The following is a 12,399-nucleotide window of genomic DNA, read 5'->3' on the forward strand; positions in this document are numbered from 1 at the left end:
CACTGCCTATAGATTATCTACATCTTCAAACTGTGATAGATTCTTCATAGTCATAGGAAAAAGAGGGATATAACCAAAACAGAGAACGAACTAAAATATCCTTTGTGAATCTACAGCAACATCTAGGCCTCAGTGAAATAAGTAAAAGTGAAATATGACATGGATAAAAGCATAATAGTATAAAACGACACTGTTTTTGTTAACTTGCTTAATCGCTATGTCATAGTGTCATGTTACCAATCAAACACTGAGATGTTGATGATTCTGACAATACAGTTAGCCCCTCAGTCACTTCAAAACAATTCAGGTCCTTATTGAGAGCTTCTGAAATTATGGCAAAACAGATGTAGACAATCAAATTTTTATATAAAAACGTAGGACAAATACATGTTAGTCTATCTATGCACATGAACCAGTTACAGGCTTTATTAAAATAGGCAGTATAGTTCACAGAAAAACAATGTTTTGCAGTGACATTGCATTTTTTTGCCAAAACAACATGGTGGGTTGTGTTCATATGGTGTGGTGTGGGCAGCTACCTGAACAGGACTTCTACTCACTATGTTTGCTCTGAGACCTCCCGTTGGCTGTGACCTGTCTACATGATGTCACATGCTTGCTTAGGTCTGTAGCGGTTTATGCAATATTACTGCTAGTATTGCTAAACCTTAGATGAGGGTGTGGGGTAACCTGGATTTATTCGAAGTCTACAGACCAGGGCAAGAGAGAGAAATGCTCAGCTAAATATCAAACTACCTTGGACTACATTCAGTAATAGACAAAAGAAAATAAACCACAACCAAAAGGGTAAATGTTAAAAGGACAACATAGCTCACGTAAAGTGGTTCACAGTTAACTGATATGGGGCAGTGTGGTTCTCAGGAAGATGCGGGAAACTTAAAATTGAAAGAGTCTCTGTAAAGAATTAACCTAAGTTTGGACAGAAGTAACTATATTTGGCTGAGTTAGATGTACCTATTAAAAGTTTTCTTATTAAATAAATTGGCATCAGGGCCCTGACTGCAAATTGATTGAAGCAGCTTACGTGGGCGTCAGGGCTGACTTCAGAGGGGAAAAAAGGAAAGGAAAAGCCTAGTAGTGATAATAGTAGTTTCATCTGATTATTTGTCCTTCCACAATGTGCACAAGTTTCAGCATGACAGCAATCAAATTTTCAATCACCTGACATTTTGCTTCCACTTGCTGCATGCACCTTTTTGAAATATATTTGAAAATATCAGGAATATATTTTTTTCCATATTCTCTCAGATAAAACTGGACCATATCTTAAATAAACCTTCTTAGTAACATTATTTTAATAGTAAAGATAATATTATAATGAAATTTTATTTAACCTGTAAGGATCAAACTTACATATGATAACATCATTGATGGGGAGTCACTCAAAAGATTGTTTTCCTTTTCTTCATTTAAAACTGTATTCAGTTTTCCAATTTTGTGAAGCATCCTCTGTATAGCATCTCCCAAGCTGCCGCCCCCTGGAGACTCAGATATTGGATCTGCAAACAGTTCTAATAATAAGTAGGGAGAAAAAACAATACAGCACAATACTGCAACATTTTGGATTTAAATAGTTTTGATATATGTTCAAAGTATAAGCTCAAGTATCTCATTATAAGACTAATCAATTATAAAAATAGATAATTTTATTAATCCACAAGATGGCGCTGTTTCTTTCTGGTGAGACCATCAATTAACTCAATATTGATAAAGGTTAGACAGTATAGTGCACTAGTCCTCAGCCGTGGTCCTAGAGAGCTCCTTTCCTGGAGAGTTTAGTTACAACCTGCCCTTTATTTAACACTAATAAATCTAATCCAGTCAATCAAGCACTCGGGAAGAGGTTGATTAGCTGGAGCAGAGGTGGCAAATTGTGGATGGAACTAGACCTAACAGAGGTAGCTCTCCATGTGGAGGAAGACCATTGCTGTAGTGGAAAGTATGCTCACTCTCTGCACTGCCAAGAACATGTTCCAGCCTCTGAGCAAAATCCCTAACATTATCTCCTTCTTTTGTAAAATACAACCCCATTTTCCAAAAAAAAGTTGGGATGTTGTGCAAAATAGAATGCAACAATATACAAATCAAATAAAGCCTACACTTCATTGAAAATAGTAAAGGCAACATATAAAATATGCTGAGATTTTTTATTTAAAAAATATATGCCCATTTTGAATTTCATGCCAGCAACATGTTACAAAAACCTTGGGACGGGGCACATTTACCATTGCGTGTTTTCTGTTACATCACTCTGTAAGCATTTGGGAACTTAGCAGACCAACTGTTGTAGTTTTGAAAGTGAAATGTTTTTCTATTCTTATTTAATATAGGATTTCCTCTATTCATAATTTCCACAATCATAATTTTTTTTTCCACTATGCAGCAAATGTTTTCAATGGTGGCAAGTCTGGACTGCAGGCAGGTCAGTTTAGCACCCACTCTCTTTTACTTTAGAGCCACACTGCTGTGCAGAATGTGATTTGGTATTTTTTAGCTGAAATAAGCAAGGCCTTCCCTAAAATGACATTGTCTAGATGGCAGCATATGTTGCCAAAACCTGTATATATCATTCAGCATTAATGGCCTCTTCAAATGTGTTAGTCACCCACACCATATACACTAATGCACCCCTATAGCATCATGAATGCAGACTTTTAAACTCTGAACTGATAACTAGCTGAGTGGTCTTTAGCTGAGAGGACACAGTGTCCATGATTTCCAGAAAGAATTGAAAGTTTGTTTCAAAATTTGTTGGACCACAGGACATTTTTCTGCATTCCCTCAGGCAATTTTAAATGGGCTGAGGTCCAGTGCAGGCATTTCTCTGGATTCTCTGAATCTGTTAGTGATATTTTTGCCCTATTTGCCTGTGCAGTTTTTCACAGACGATTAAACACCTTCCCATCCTTACTTCTGAAAGACTCAGCCTCTCTGGGATGCTGATTATATACCCAGTCATCTTACCCATTAACCACCAGGTGTTTTTTGAAGCATTACCCAACTTTACCAGTCTTTTGTTGCACCCTGTCCCAACTTTTTTGAAATGTATTGCTGGCATTAAATTAATCAATTTCTCAGTTTAAAAATTGTATATGTTGTCTACTATTTTGAATGAAACATGAGGTTTAAAGGCTTTCCAAATTATTGCATTCTGTTTTTCTTTACATTTTGCACAGTATCCCATCTTTTTTGGAAATTGGGTTGTATTGCCCTCTCCATGGATCACCACCTTATCGTGGTGGAGGGGTTTGCGTGCTTGAATGATCCTAGAAGCTATGTTGTCTGGAGCAAAAGCTCCTGGTAGGGTCTCCCACGGCAAACTGGTCCTAGGTGACAGGTCAGACAAAGTGTGATCCATAATAACCCCTATGAAAAGACAAGAACAGGACTTGTGTACCCTGCCCGGAACAGGGTTACCGGGGCCCCACCCTGGAGCCAGGCCTAGGGGAGGGGCTTGCCAGCGAGCGTCCTCTGGCCGGGCATTTACTCATGGTGCCCGGCCGGGCCCAGCCCGAAGGAGTTACATGAGTTCCCCCCTCCCATCGACCCACCACCAATGGGAGGGGCAGTAGTAGGGGTTCGGTGCTTTGTGGATCGGGCAGTGTCCAAAGGCGTGGGCCTTGGCGTTCTGATCCTCGGTTGTTGAAACTGGCTTTTGGAACTTGGAACGTTACCTCACTGGGAAAGAGCCTGAGTTGCAGAGTTGGTGCGCGAGGTTGAGAGATATAGTCGGGCTCACCTCAACACACAGCTTGGGCTCTGGGTCCAATCTCCTTGAGAGGGGCTGGACTTTATTCTTTTCTGGAGTTGCCCATGGTGAGAGGCGGCGGGCAGGTGCTTTTTCCGGTGGACGAGAGGGTAGCTTCCCTACGCCTTCGGGTTGGGGAACGGGTCCTGACTGCTGTCTGTGCTTATGCACCAAACAGCAGTTCAGAGTACCCAGCCTTCTTAGAGTCCTTGGAAAGGGTGCTTGAAAGTGCTTCTCCTGGAGACTCTATTGTCCTACTGGGGGACTTTAACGCTCACATGGGCAATGACAGTGAGACCTGGAGGGGTGTGATTGGGAGGAATGGCCTCTCTGATCTGAACCCGAGTGGTGTTCAGTTTTTGGACTTCTGTGCAAACCACAGTTTGTTCATCACGAACACCATGTTTGAACACAAGGATGTCCATAAGTGCACATGGCACCAGGACACCCTAGGCTGCAGTTCAATGATTGACTTTGAAGTCATGTTTTGGACACTCGGGTAAAGAGAGGAGCTGAGCTGTCAACTGATCACCACCTGGTGGTGAGTTGGATCAGGTGGTGGGGGAAGATGCCGGTCAGACCAGGCAAGCCCAAACGTATAGTGAGGGTTTGCTGGGAACGTCTGTCAGAAGAACCTGTCAAATTGATCTTCAACTCACACCTCCATCAGAACTTTGACCAGATATCGGGGGAGGTGGGGGACATTGACTCAGAATGGGCCATGATCCGTTCCTCCATTGTTGAAGCGGCTGACTGTAGCTGTGGCCGTAAGGTAGTTGGTGCCTGTCGGGGCGGTAATCCTCGAACCCGGTGGTGGACACACCAGGTGAGAGATGCCGTCAAGCTGAAGAAGGAGTCCTACCGGGCATGGTTGGCCTGTGGGACACCAGAGGCAGCTGGCAGGTATCGACAGGCCAAGCGATCTGCGGCGTCAGCCACTAGCACTGTATATAGTGGAGATGGTTTGCTGCTGACTTCAACTGAAGACGTCATTGGGCGGTGGAAGGAATACTTTGAGGACCTTCTCAATCCCACCGACACATTCTCCAGTGAGGAGGCAGAGTCTGGGGACATGGGAATAGGCTTGTCCATTACTGAGGCCGAAGTCACTAAGGTAGTTAAGAAGCTCCTTGGTGGCAAGGCTCCAGGGGTGGATGAGATCCACCCTGAGTTCCTCAAGGCTCTGGATGTTGTGGGGCTGTCTTGGCTGACATGCCTTTTGAACATTGCGTGGACATCGGGGGCGGTGCCACTGGATTGGCAGACTGGGGTGGTGGTGCCTCTTTTTAAAAAAGGGGACCGGAGGGTGTGTTCCAACTACAGGGGAATCACACTCCTCAGCCTCCCTGGTAAGGTCTATGCAGGGGTAGTGGAGAAGAGAGTCCGGCTTATAGTCGAACCTCGGATCCAGGAGGAGCAGTGCGGGTTCCGCCCTGGTCGTGGAACACTGGACCAACTCTTCACCCTCTCCAGGATTCTGGAGGGTTCATGGGAGTTTGCCCAACCAGTCCACATGTGCTTTTTGGATCTGGAGAAGGCATTCGACTGTGCTCCCCGGGGTATTCTGTGGGAGGTGCTTCGGCAGTACGGGGTACATGGCTCTTTGCTATGAGCTATTCAGGCCCTGTACAAACAAAGCTGGAGTTTGGTTCACATAGCCGGCAGTAAGTCAGACTCGTTCTAGTGAGAGTTAGGTGGAGAGCCCACTCTGGGTCGGAGATAGGCTCTTGCCTCAAGTGGAGGAGTTCAAGTATCTCGGGGGTCTTGTTCACGAGTGATGGTACAAGGGAGCAGGAGATTGACAGGCGAATTGGTGCTGGGTCAGCAGTGATGCGGGCTCTTTACTGGTCTGTTGTGGTAAAGAAAGAGCTGAGCCATAAGGCAAGGCTCTCGATTTACCGGTCAATCTACGTTCCCACCCTCACCTATGGTCATGAGCTTTGGGTAATGACCGAAAGAATAAGATAGTGAATACAATTGGCTGAAATGAGTTTCCTCCACAGGGTGTCTGGACTCTCCCTTAGAGATAGGGTGAGAAGTTCGGTCATCCGGGAGGGACTCAGAGTAGAGCCGCTGCTTCTTCACGTCGAGAGGACATCTGGTTAGGATGCCTCCTGGACGCCTCCCTCCCTGACTTTAAGTCGGCTCCGAAAAGATTCTCAGGCAGGAAAGGGTGGAGAGCCCTCTCTGGGTCGGGGATGAGCTCTTGCCTCAAGTGGAGGAGTTTAAGTGGAGAGCCCTCTCTGGGTCGGACATAGGCTCTTGCCTATCAAGTGGAGGAGTTCAAGTATCTCGGGAGTAACCCCCCCAGGGAGCTAGTGGAAGTGGCTGGGGAAAGGGAGGTCTGGGCCTCATTGCTTAGGATGCTGCCTCCGCGACCCGAACCCCGGAGAAGCGGAAGATGATGGATGGATGGATGGATGGATGTCTCCAAAAGAGATACTGGGAGCCCATACATTCTTTTGCAAAATAGCAACTGTTTACAAATGGGAAACAATGTGCTTGCACTCAATCAAACAGTAAGAAGGAATAGAAGGAAGACTATTTAGGAATAGTGGTCAGATGAAGCCATTTATTATCACATATTTGTGTGTGCCCTTTTTAAATCATAATGATAATTGAACATTAATCCCTCTACATTTTATCTAGGATTGCACTGATTTTGCTGGATACTGAGTCAAGGGGAAAGCAAAGGAAATGTGATAGGACCTGTGAAAAAAAAGTAGTTGAAATTCATAAATCAGAAAAAGGTTAGAAAAAGATATTCAAAGATTTCAAAGTACCAGTAATGTCAGTACTGCTCAAACTCTGATTAAAAAAGTGGGAAATTAGGGGTTCTGACACAGTCAGGTTACACAGCAAAGATTTTAGGCACAACTGCCATGAAAATTGTTTAGGATGCAATGAACAACACATAAGCCACTGAAAAACAGGCTTCTCTGCAGAAAAAGGGGTATGTCTGTTTCAAGATGCACAATAAGTACTTAAACAAATATGGGCTACACATGTGAGTTGCCAGAAAAAAAGTCATTAATGTGCTAATACCACAAACAGCCAACTAACAATATGCCCAACAGACAAGCCTCAAAACTTCCAGAACTAAGTCAACTGGAGCGATGAGACCAAAACTGAACTTTATTGTCACAACTATAAACTCTGTGTTTGAAAAGGAGTCAAGAAGGCCTAGGGCAAAAGTACCCCATCCCTACTGTGAGGCACGGAGGTGGATCTCAGATGTTTTTTTTTTTGTGAGGGGGGGGCGGGTGGCGGGGGGTCAACATTGATTGTAAAATGCACACAGTATATTATCAGAAAGTATTGGGGTACAATTTGTATTCATCAGCCTGGATGTTACACAACTGGACAGTACACAATTGGACTTCCCGGCACAAGGCCAACCCTACAGTAGAAAACCTTTTGGTGTGGCCATCAGAGTCTCATGAGCCAGGAGATCTAAACATGTAGTTCATGCAAGACAAGCCAAGAATTTATGTGACCTGAAGGCTTTTTGCCAAGAAGAATTTACAACCTGAGAAAATAAAGAGCCTCATCCACAACTATTACAAAAGGTTGTTAGCCATCATTGATGCTACAGGTGGCAATATACGGTATTGAGAACTAATAGTATGCAAGCTTTTGAACAGGGACAAGTATTTACGTTATTGCTTTGTTTTTTTGTGCTGTTCTGTGATGCTTTATAATTTAATCTGTAACCCCTTAAAATGAAAGAAAGGTGTTTTGCCAGATTACTCACATTTTATTTAGAGAATGGTACACATCTTATAAATTCAGTCAGAGTATGCAAACTTATGTTGAGCTTTAAGACGTACATGAAATTATCAGATGTCATGCACAAGATGCATTGGCTTGCAGGGAAAGCTGCTCTGACAAAGTATAAAGATTTTTTTTTACTCATTTTTACTCATCTCTCCGACTATTTTTCAGTTTTTAAATCAATGCTACTTGGTTTTAAGGTTTGGTTAACTTTATATGTACATATAAAGGTGAAGCTCTACTTACACTCAGGTGCCTTGGGCAATGTTGATCTTTTTCTTTCATCTTCCTCTGAAGAACAAGTTCATCTACATTACCAAAAAAGACAGAAATCACATGTCCAAGACATGCAAAATCAGATGTTTCTTTGCACTCCTAGAAATGGAACTGCAGTTTCTTTACCTTCATCAGTCTCGTCAGCTGAGGAGAGGGAAAAAAATAATGTTTTTACACTTGTAAACGTAAGGAAGTTTTTCTTGGCTAACTTTCAAAATTTTTTTCTCTTAATGACAGCTGGGCACATTTTAACATTATTAGTTGGAATCCATGAAATCTTCTCTTAATTACCTTTCAAACAATTGTAGATTGTCCTATCCTTGAGAAACCTGTTTTTTTATCATTAAGTGAAACCTATGAGGGTTTTTCCCTATTCTTAGGATTAAAGTATTTCAGACGTCTGAGATTTGTCTTGTGCAGGTCAGCATGTGGCCAGAAAAGACATATCTGCTCCTGCCTGCTAAAAATGATTTGTGCAGCTAACTGCCAAAGATGCGCAACCTGCAGGGACTCCTGGTTCACTATACTGATGGTACCATGTTCTAACTGCTGTTCCGGTTCAGGTTGAGTGTGCGCTGTGCACGTTTGGCTGCCGCTACTCACCAGTGTTTTGTTTTTCTTGTGGCTGTTTTTCTTTCCTTTTTGCGGGACTTTTGGCACAGATACTCTCCAGTATCAATGGACCCTCTTTGTTTTCTAGTCGCAAGCTGAATCTTGATTTGTGATCATGCCTATGACACACCTGCTTCTCACCTGTGTGAGCCCTCTGCCTCTTCTCATGCACCGTGACCACACCTGTGGTAAATGTATTTGTACCCTCTTGCTTCGTTGCTGTTGCCAGTTTGTTCTGTGGTAAGCTGCAGCATTTCTGCTCGGTTGGCTAACGTGAGTGGTCTGAGCTCTGGCATGTTCACTCTTCTCTGTCATGTCCACGGCCGGTGTCCAGAGTGTTTGTTTTTGGCCTCGAGTCGTGCTGTGCATTTTTGTTTTTTACGCTCTGGCAATGTTTAAATACTCACAAACTGAACTTACACACCTCGACTGCCATGTGCGCTTGGATTCCACATCATATAATCTCTGCCAGACACTTGGAATTGCTCGACGTCCATGTTACATCCACCATTCAAAAAGAGGACCCTCATTTAGTTATGGCTCTGATGGCTGTGATGGCTCTGATGCGCAGATCCCGACTATATGGACATATAATCGTGCTCGTTGGCGTTTTTTTTTTTCCTGCCCATGCTATGTGAAGCGACCTTGGGTTTGTGAAAGGCGCTATATAAATGTAATTTATTATTATTATTATTATTATCACAAGTACTTGCTGCACCCACTTCCATCAGATAATGGATAAAAGACCCCTCTTCTGTTGCCAGGCAGACAATCTTTAGGTCATAGACTATGAAGAATTGACAAGACAATTCTGGAGCCTTGGCTTTCCTCCACCATGAATGCTCTCTTCTGAAGTCCATGTTTGTCAAGATATAGCATTACTGAATGTCTTGTGTTTGTTACATAGGCTCCATAAAGGCGGGAGTCACATGGTATCATCAAGTAAGGCTGTAAATTTGTGTAGACCCTGCATAGCACAGTCTCCCGAGTTTCTTGTGAAACCACTTCACAGCATTCTGCAGGAGACATTATGAAGATGTTGTTCCATACCGTAATTGTGACGTTTTTCTCTTTGATGTTTAATTTCACCTTTGACATTTCATCAAGTCGATTAGCTATTTGACTCAGAACATTTTTTCCAGACCTGACCATTTTTTTAACATGATACAAATAGCTCTCAAAGTGGAATGCACTGCAATTTTCAAGGCATCCAAACTCCTGGGCATCTGCTGTGATGTGCAGCAGTGAATGTACATTATAGACCAAGAAGGTCTCTCCATAAAGTGTCCTTCCCTTTTCCACAAAGTACACCAAATGTTTGTGTGCATATGACCCATGGGTCCTCACTAGTTCTGGGTTCACTAATATGCACAAAGCAGTACTGAAGGATAAAAAGTGCTCATAGAGGTCCCCTGGTAAGATTCCCTTGGGTTCCCTGCAAAGCAGTCAGAAAGTCTTGATTTTAGTCTTTCCAGACATTCACTGACACAGACCATGTCTCCAGGTGACATTCGGTAGAATGTCTTTCCTCTTGTCCACAAAACCAGTAGTTTCTTCATCACTCCCAGGCAGTACCAATGCATGTAGTCAGTAGGAAAGGATTAGATAGCAATTGGAAGGATAGAAAAAGGAGAGATATGTTTGTGCAGATGGTGTTCTGCTTGCCAGCTTTCTCTAAATGACTGATCAGTCCTCTAAGTGAGGTTCTCAACTTCAGGATAGGTCATACAACCATCCCAGAGTCCTTTCTGAGTACACTTATCACATCCATAATACCCAGAAAACTGCTTTATACATTTTGCCATTGCCTTGGCTGGAGCAAGGCAAAGAGGAAAAATGCACTTGGGTGACAAGTTAATTAAACACAATACTGGCCAGAGGTGTTTGTTTGAACTTTTAAAGAGAGGCAGACCATCAATTTTGAGAGAAATGTTGACTAATTGTAGTTCTGTCACAGCTGAAGGGTATCTACTCAAGTGTTTGGAAAGCTGATCAGCAACATTCAATCTTATTTTCTCCACACCATTGCTAGCTTCAACTTCATGATACTTTCAAGAAGGGTTCTTGCAGTGCCCTTGCCTTTCAAGGATGCTCAGTAGCATCCACAGCATTAGGTTTCACCTGAAACATGCTAACCCATTCTGACAGTTCTTCCTTAAGTGTGGGTGTAATGTCTTCTTCACTTGCAGAATCTGTCAGTGCATCATGTGAAAACATATCAGTAATGTTCTCAAAATGATGGCTGGGTCCAGCACCTTCACTTGCAGCAACACTGGCAACACAGGTGAGTTCTGAATCATTACTTTCACTGACCACAGATGTGGTGACTGTCTTGTTATAAGACCTTGACACTCTTGCCCAAATTTAATTATAATGCCTCTTTAAAACAAGAACGTTAATAACTAGATTTTGCATAGACATAATACATCATAAATACTCTTCACTGGCAAAGTAAGGACGTTTTCGCATATCTGGGGAATCTGATATTCTGTTCTGTCTTTTGCATGTAGCCTAGTCAATAATTGGCGCCTCCCCCTGCTGCTCTGCATATGCAAGTATGAGATGGTACTGTTACGCCTTAAGCATTGGCTCGTTTCAGGCATCCATATGTGGCGTGAGTCAGCTTCAGGCTAAGAGGTAAGTTATTATTTTATACGTATTTTGTTAATTTACTGTATGTTGTGAAATGTAAAAGCAGTGCTGTTAATTAAATGATAGTTTATTTATTTAACATGAATCAGTGTGAATGTTTTGGCTGAAGAACAGCTGCCACTCAAATTTAACAATCTAAAGTCAGCGTTAGCTTGCTAATGTATGTTAATGCTAGCATCAGCTGCTGCTATCATACCTATAGCTGAGCAAAAAAGCTTGGCAGAGACTATATGTTAACGATACTATAAAGTGTGAACTAGTGTAGTAATCTAAATAACATTGATATATAATTTGGTTGATAATTTAACTCTGACTCACTCAACCGAAGACTTGATGTCCATTGACAAAATCACTGACCAGCAATAACCCTGTTTGATTTTGCTAACATTAGATAGCTAGTTATCTAGTTGTTTGCTAGCTCAAATATACTGAGGCGGTTTTATGATTAACGGTTCGTTGACTAGATAATGCTGAGATTAGCGAAGGGTTGGTTTAAAATTCACCTTGTACATTAGACACAACCCTTAAGGTCATATGAACTAACCATATATCCAGAGTAATATGCCATTACAGCTTGTTTGAATGTTCCTGTTCCACCTTAAATGGTGCAGCTGCTGTCACAAACATTAGCAAATTAGACAAAATTCACAGAACCTGTTGTTAATCAACAATAGAGAAACCTCTTCATATCGTGCCTTTCAACCCTCCATGAAGCTGAAGTTAGTTATTTTTCACCGGCTGCTTTTTTGAACCTTCCTTTTCCACTTTAAATGGTGTAGCAGTTCAGAAAATGACTGCTGTACCTTTTAAAGTGGACCAGGAAAAGTCAAACAAAAAGGTGGCAAATGGCCTCATAATGTCAAAAATGTCCTCAGAAAAATGTTACCAGCATTAAAATAATAATTAGGATATTCTGCTTAAATCAGATGATCAGGGCATCAGCAGTATTAAGCTGAGTCTATACTGGATTAGCCTGAGGGCATGTATGTTTGTAGATCTTTTCAAATCCAGCTAAATCCATCAGATATGCTGGCTTTTGATCTTTGCACTGAAAACAATACAGACAGTCTTATTCGTCTTTGGCCCGGAGGACACGACGTCTATGATTTCCAAAAACAATTTGAAATGTGGACACTTTTCCACTTTGCGTCAGTCCATCTCAGATGAGCTCGGGCCCAGAGAAGCGGGCAGCATTTCTGGGTGTTGTTGATATATGGCTTTCGCTTTGCATGGCAGAATTTTAACTTGCACTTGTAGATGGAGCGACGAACTGTGTTCACTGATAGTGGTTTTCTGAAGTGTTCCTGAGCCCATGT

Source organism: Pygocentrus nattereri, chromosome 9 (assembly GCF_015220715.1).
Source record: "Pygocentrus nattereri isolate fPygNat1 chromosome 9, fPygNat1.pri, whole genome shotgun sequence".
NCBI classification, from domain to species: Eukaryota; Metazoa; Chordata; class Actinopteri; order Characiformes; family Serrasalmidae; genus Pygocentrus; species Pygocentrus nattereri.